Here is a 7,890-nt window from a genome sequence, read left to right on the forward strand (position 1 = left end):
CTGGCTTCAGCCCTGCTTCTGATGCTGAAATTCTTATCCTTGCCTTTGTGCCTCTTTGACTGATCCAATAGACTCCTAGCCGTCTTTCCCCCTCCACGTACTTGAGCTTGATTTGATTTATTATCGTCACATGTATTAACGTACAGTGAAAAGTACTGTTTCGTGTGCGCTATACAGACAAAGCATACCGTTCACAGAGAAGTAAAAGAGAGTGTAGAATGTAGTAGAACATCGAGTGGATAAAAAGTGGCAGATGGAATACAATGTGAAAAAGTTTGAGGTTATACACTTTGGAAGGAGGAATGGAAGTATATTTTCTAAATGGGCAAATGCTTAGGAAATCAGAAACACAAAGGGACTTGGGAATCATTGTTTAAGATTCTCTTAAGGTTAACAAGCAGGTTCAGTTGGCAGTTAGGAAGACAAATGCAATGTTAGTATTCATGTCGAGAGAGCTAGAATACAAGAGCAGGGATGTTCTTCTGAGGCTGTATAAGGTTCTTGGCAGACCCGTTTTGGAGTATTGTGAGCAGTTTTGGACCCTTTAGCTAAGGAATGATGTGTGGTCTTGGACAGGATCCAGAGGATGTTCACAAGAATGATCCCTGGAATGAAGATCTTGTCGTATGAGGAACGGTTGAGGACTCTGGGTCTGTACTCGTTAGAGTTTTGAAGGATGAGGGGGGATCTTATTGAAAATTGCAGGATACTGTGAAGCCTGGAGACAGTGGATGTGGAGAAGATGTTTCCATTAGCAGGAAGAACTAGAACCAGACGGCACAACCTCAGACTAAAGGGAAGATCCCTTAAAACAGAAATGAGGAGGAATTCCTTCAGTCAGAGAGCGATGAGTCTGTGGAACTCTTTGTCGCAGAAGGTTGTGGAGGCCAGGCCACTGAGTGTCTTTAATACAGTGATAGAGAGGTTCCTGATTAATAAGGGGATCAGGAGTAATGGGGAAATGACAGGAGAATGGGGATGAAAAGAAAATCAGCCATGATTGAATGGCAGGGCAGACCCGATGGGCCGAGTGGCCTAATTCTGCTCCTATGTCTTATAGTCTCATATTGTTACTGTCATTGCTTGGTGTAGAGAAAAATTAACTTAGTGTGAGGCAAGTCCATTCAAACTTCTGATGGCAGCAGGGAAAAAGCTGTCCTTGAGCCGGTTGATCCCTGACCTCAGAGTTTTGTGTCTTTTACCCAACAGAAGAAGGTGGAAGAGAGCTAATCTAATCTCTGCAGTCCATACCCTGACCAGTGTCAAGGTCTATTCTCTCATCACTCCCGTGCCCACTGACCTACACTCGCTCCCAGCAACATCCAAATTGTTAATCTTTTACCTTGGTTTTCAAATCCTTCTTGGGCATATCTCTGTAATTTCCTGTTGCCCTACACCCTCTAAGATCTCCATTCTTCAAGAATCCAGATCCCTTCATCCCGAAAAATGTCCTAAGTTTGGTACAGATGATGCAATGACACTGCTGATATGTTTCTGAACTTGGGGTTTAGACAAGAAGTGAAGCGAGTCTACTCTGTAGCTTGTTGTAGGGCAGCACAGTGGTACAGTGATAAGCACTGCTGCCTCATAGCACCAGGGACCAGGCTAGATTCCTAACTTGGGTCACTGGCTGTGTGGAGTTTGCAAGTTCTCCCTGTGTCTGTGTGGGTTTCCTCTGGGTGCTCCGCTTTCCTCCCACAGTCTGAAAGAGGTGCTGGTTAGGCGCACTGGCTATGCTAAATCGTCCCTCAGTGCACCTGAACAGGCACCAGAGTGTGGCGACTAAGGGATTTTCACAGTAACTTCATTGTCGGGTTAATGTAAACCTACTTGTGACACTAAGAAATAAACTTAAAACTTCAAACTCCATCTGCTTTGGAAATGGTCGATCATCAATAATACCAGTCAGGAATTAAGGTCAAACCTCTTTGCTTAAAATGAGTTCAGAATGTAGAATTCACAACCACTGGAGTGATTTAGGTGGATCACACAAATGTATATCAGGGAAAGCTAGTTAAACATGTGAGGGAAAAATGATTTTCAGTGTATGGGTTGGAATGAGACTCATCTGGAACATAAACCCCAGCCTGAACCAATGGGGCCAAATTGCTGTTTGTGTGCTGTAGGTTTTAATGTAATTTTGACCTGGATAAATACCAAAAAAATTTGGTGCACAAAAGAAAAGGAAAAAACGACTACATAAAAACCCATCAATATTCCAACAATTTCAGCTTGCTTAGCTGAACAAACTGGATTTCTAGATAGAATGTTTTTAGCGCTCAGATACCAGTGGCGTACAGTGCATCCTTCTGAGAAGGCCCCAGCCCCTAAGTTCTAGAAACTTGGGAACACAAAGGATATTTTGGCCTTGGAGGGAGTGCAGAGGAGGTTCACTAGGCTGATACTGGAGATGAGAGGGTTAGACTATGAAGAGAGACTAAATAGACTGGGTCTGTACTCGTTGGAGTTTAGAAGGATGAGGGGGGATCTTATAGAGACATATAAGATAATGAAGGGGATGGATAGGATAGAGGTAGAGAGATACTTCCCGCTCAGAAAGGACACAGGACTAGAGGGCACAACCTCAAGATAAGCCGGGGGGGGGAGCAGTTTAGAACGGAGTTGAGGAGGAAATTCTTCACTCAAAGGGTGGTGAATCTCTGGAATTCTCTGCCCGTTGAAGTGGTGGAGGCTACCTCGCTAAATATATTTAAGACACGGGTAGATGGGTTTTTGGTAGGCAAGGGAATTAAGGGTTATGGGGAGAAAGCGGGAAAGTGGAACTGATCCACTTCAGATCAGCCATGATCTTATTGAATGGCGGGGCAGGCTCGAAGGGCCAGATGGCCTACTCCTGCTCCTACTTCATATGTTCTTTTGTTCAAATATGCCATTACCTGAATAGACATGACCTGCAGGTCAAAACTTCAGACTGAAGTTGGATGGGTGCACAATATACCATCTGGGGGAAGATGTAATAAGCAACAACTTGCACCTGTATAGCATCTTTAACAGAGCTAAGTGTCCCAAGGTGCTTCATAATGATTCAAATTTAATACCAAGCCACCACGGTAAATGTGATCAAAAGCCTAATCGGAATGGGTGTTATTAAGGAAAACGGCAAAGCAAGAGAGAGGAGTATAGAGATGCTTCGGGGGGAATTCCGGAGGTTCGGGTCTAAGCAGTTGAAGTCATATCTCCAGTGGGATGCATAAAAGACCTGACTTGGAGAAGCGCAGAGATTTTTTATTTTAATCATGCATGGGAAGGGGGCATTGTTGGCACGGCCAGCATTTGTTGTCCATCTGTAACTGTCCTTTGAGAAGGTTGGAGGATTGTAAAACTGGAAGAGGATTGAGAGATAGGGTGGGCCAAGAGCCTAAAGAGATTTGGACCCAAGAATGCACATTAAAAAATTGACACATTTCCTGTACGGGTACCAACGTAACACCACGGCCACAGGAGTGACGAGTGAAATGGACTGGGTGCGAGTTAAGAAACAGCTGCAACATTCTGGATGAGAACAGGCCTCGGAAAAGCAGCCAGTATAATTAAAGTCCCACGCACTCCGGATATTTTCTCTTCCACCTTCTTCCATCAGGAAACAGATACAGAAGTCTGAGGCCACGTACCAACCGACTCAAGAATAACTTCTTCCGTGCGGCCATCAGACTTTTGAATGGAACTACCCCACGCTAAGTTGACTTTTCTCTACACCCTAGCTATGACTAGAACACTATATTCTACATTCCCTCATTTCCTTCTCTATGAACAGTATACTTTGTCTGTATCACTGGATACTAATGCATGTGACAATAATAAATCAAATCAAATCAAATCAAATCAAAGGGTGGTAGCCAGGATAGAAGAGCATTACAAAATCAAGCCTAAAGTGAGATGGTAGAGAAGTGCAGCAGTGAGGTGAGGTAGGTACCAACAAGGTCATGGAAGTGGAATTAGGCAATTTTGTCAATGGTGTGGATATAATGAGGGATTTCTGGCACAAAGTCATTGACTTGCTTTTGGGAAACCAGCCCAAGTTTGGGAAAGTAACTGCAACTAAAATAATATTTTAAATATGCTAGACTGTGTCTTGGTGACCCAGTTCTGCTGCACTAAGGGATTCATAGCAAAAACACACACTGTAACAGATACCCCCATCAGTAACATGTGGACTGTGTGCCAACATACAATATGGGATGGTCTCATAATGCAGCCCTTGAGTTGGCAAAGTTCTGATGAGCTTCAACTCAAAGCTCCCAAAAAGATCATCTCAGTTAGCTCCAGGCTCCTAATCTTTACAAATGCTCTTTTTGAATAATATTCATGAGAGAATGAATGCTTTCCACTGCAAAAGAAAAGACTGAGGGGTGATCTAATTAAGGCTTTCTAAAATTATTATTTATTTTATTTCACAGGATGTGGGCATCACTGGAAAATCCAGCATTTAGCGCCCATCCCAAATTGCCCTTGAAAAGGTGGTGGTGAGCTGTCATCTTGAACCACTGCAGTTGACGTGGTATAGGTACACCCACAGTGCTGTTAGGAAGGATTGAGATTGAATGAAATTCTGCTGGTTTGACCATCCACAGTACCTGATGAATACTCAGTTTTGAGCTGCCGAATCAGTTCTGAATCTATCCCATTTTATGAAGGGGTTTCTTACAGCAGATAGCAAAAAATATTTCCTACTTGTGGCTGGTGGGGGTACAAAATTAGAAGATCAGAAATAGAAGATTCTTTTTGAGCTGACAAGTGACAAGTAACATTTACACCACCCAGGTGTCTAGCAATAACCAGAAGAGTGAGAGAATCAAACTGTCGCCCCTTGGCATTCAATCGCATAAACAGCAATGAACCTCCTGCAACATCATCCTGGGGGTTAACATTCTCCAGAACCTGAACTGAACTATCAGAGCAGGTCAGAAGCCATCAATCTGCAGTGAGCAACTCACCTCTTGACTCTCCAAAACCTGTTCACAATTCACAAGGTGCAAGTCAAGGAGTGTAATAGAATATGCTCCAGTTGCCTGAATGAGTGCAGCTCCAACAAACTGCAGCACAAAGCAACTCGTTCAATTGGCATCCCAACCACAAACATTCACTTCCTTCACCACTGACGCAAAGTGGCAGTCGTGTATACAAATACGCTGCAGGAAAGCACAAAGGTTGCTGGCACATCACTGCTCACGCACACCGCTACCATCCAAAAGGAGATGGGCAACAGACACCTAGGAGCAACATTGCCTGGATGTTCCCCCCCAAGCATACGCAGCATCCCGACTTGGAAATATATCAGCGGCTGCTTCACTGTCTCTGGGTCAAAGTCCTAGACCTCCCCCTCCAACAGCACTTTGGGTGTACCTACAGCACACAGAATTTAGCGCTTCAGGAAGGCAGCTAACCACCGCCTTCCCAAGCGCATCGAGGAATGGCAGTCAATGCTGGCCTGGTCAACGACTCACCACATTCCACGAATGAAATAAAAGACTTGCATGGAACATAACTAATGGCATCATCCGATCGGGATGAAGGAATTGTTACTATGCTGTAAATTCTATCACTTTTTAAACAACAAAAACACAACAATGCAATCATTGTATCATCAGCCAAAATCTCTTTTGGCATAATTACATTCATTAAATGCATCATCCTGCATTCTTTTCTTCTTCAATGTAGTTAGAACAGATGGCACAGTTGTTAGCACTGCTGCCTCACAGCTACAGGGAATTGGGCTCAATTCCTGGGTGACTGGCTGAGCAGAGTTTACACGTTCTCCCCGTGTCTGCGGGGGTTTCCTTCAGCCGTTCCGATTTCTTCCCACAGTTACAAAGATGTGCAGGTTAGATTTATTGCACCTTAATGTCCCAAGATGGATTATGATGTGGATATGCCGACGTTGGACTGGAGTAAACACAGTAAACAGTCTGACAACACCAGGTTTAAGTCCAACTGATTTATTTGATAGTAAACTCACTAGCTTTTGAGGGGTTTCCCTCTTCTTCAGGTGAATGGAGAGTTCCATTTACCAAGATGGATTAGCCATAGTAAACGTGTGAGGCTACAGGGATAGGGCTGGGGGGGGCGGGGGGATGGCGGGGGGGGGGGTGGGGGGAGGGGTGGGTGTTGGCGTTGGGCCTGGGTAAGATACTCTGTCAGTGCAGACTCAATGGGTCAAATGGCCCCTTCTGCACTGTAGGGATTCTGCAATAATTATTTCATAGCAACCTCTTCTTTCTGCAATCTTCCCTTGTCTCTACAATGTACAAGCTTGGAAAGCCAGATATGGTGGCGTCACCACATCAGAATGTCTTCATGATCTCACTATGTCATGAAGTTGAGTGTATAAAGATGCTCAGAATATCTGTATAGAACATAAAATACTAGAAGGGAAATGACAGTGTGTGGTCCCTTTAAAAGCTGGTTGCATCAGTGCCTTCAAAAATGTGTTTTGTTCAATGCTGAGATACTTAAAATGCAGAGTACACAGAGACTCTACGTTGCAACATTTGTTTCGAACACTGAGCCTCGGGTTGCCTTGGTAAGTGGCTCTGCAGATTTTTGCATTTTGTTAAATATAATTTATTAGTCACAAGTAAGGCTTACATTAACACTGCAATGAAGTTACTGTGAAAATCCCCCAGTCGTCACAGCCTGGTGCCTGTTCGGGTAAATGCACCTAACCAGCACGTTTTTCAGAATGTGAGAGGAAATTGGAGCACCCAGAGAAAACTCACACAGACACGGGGAGAATGTGCAAACTCCACGCAGACAGTCTATATTTTCTTTGAGAGTGACTAAAATTCCGTTATTACTGTTTCGGTAATGAATGTTCCTTGTGTTTATTTGAACAGCATTTCAGTCAAACTTTTCTTTAATTAAAATGTTACTGGTTCAGTTAAAATTGTGTCAGGTCTGTATGGCAATGAATCTCTAAATGTTAATGCAGAATAGTTAACACCTTCACAAACACTTTTACCAGATTACAAAGTGAGGTAAAGGGGGTTAACCTCTGCGTCATAACAGTGTCTTCCCCCCACCCCTTGTAAGCGTCATGTACTTTGGGACTTGGCCCCTTCTCCAGGTTTTTTTTACAATAAAACTAATTTGGATCAACTCAACATTGAACAACTGCACTTACGTAACACAAGCACACTTTTGCACAATAAATAATCAGTTTCCTGGTAATACTTGACGTATTTAGAACTTTCTGGAAACTCTACTGGGACTAGCTATAATGAAAGTAGATTTTAAGAAGTTTTGCTTCAACAACTCCATTATTTCTAGTTATTACAATGTTTCTACATCATAACACATAACTTTGACTATATATTAGGTACTGCAACCACAAGAGGAAACCAAAGCTTTTCCAATGTGAAAGAGTTGAAACTGTTCATCAAAAAAAACTTAACTTTTCTTTTATTCATTTGTGGGACGTGGGCATAGCTGGCTGGCCAGCATTTATTGTTCATTCCAAGATGCCCTTCAGAAGGAGGTGGTGAACTGTCTTCTTGAAATGTTGCAGTCCACATGCTATGGGTTGACCCGCAATGCTGTTCGGAAGGGAATTCCAGGGTTTTGATCCAGTGACGTTGAACGAACAGTGATATATTTCGAAGTCTCGAGGTGAGTGGCTTGGAGGATGGTGGCCCAGTGGTTAACACTGCTGTCTCAAAGTGCCAGGGACCTGGTTCAATTCCAACCATGGGTGATTGCCTGTGTGGAGTCTGCACATTCTCCCTGTGTCTGCGTGGAGATCCTCAGGATCCTCCAATTTCCTCCCACAATCCAAATATGTGCAAGCTAGGTGGATTGGCCTTGCTAAATTGCCCCTTGGTGTCTCAAGATGTGTAGGTTAGATGAGATTAGCTCTGGTAAATGTATGCAATT

Source organism: Carcharhinus amblyrhynchos, chromosome 4 (genome assembly GCF_965287045.1).
Source record: "Carcharhinus amblyrhynchos chromosome 4, sCarAmb.v2.hapA, whole genome shotgun sequence".
Lineage (NCBI taxonomy): Eukaryota > Metazoa > Chordata > Chondrichthyes > Carcharhiniformes > Carcharhinidae > Carcharhinus > Carcharhinus amblyrhynchos.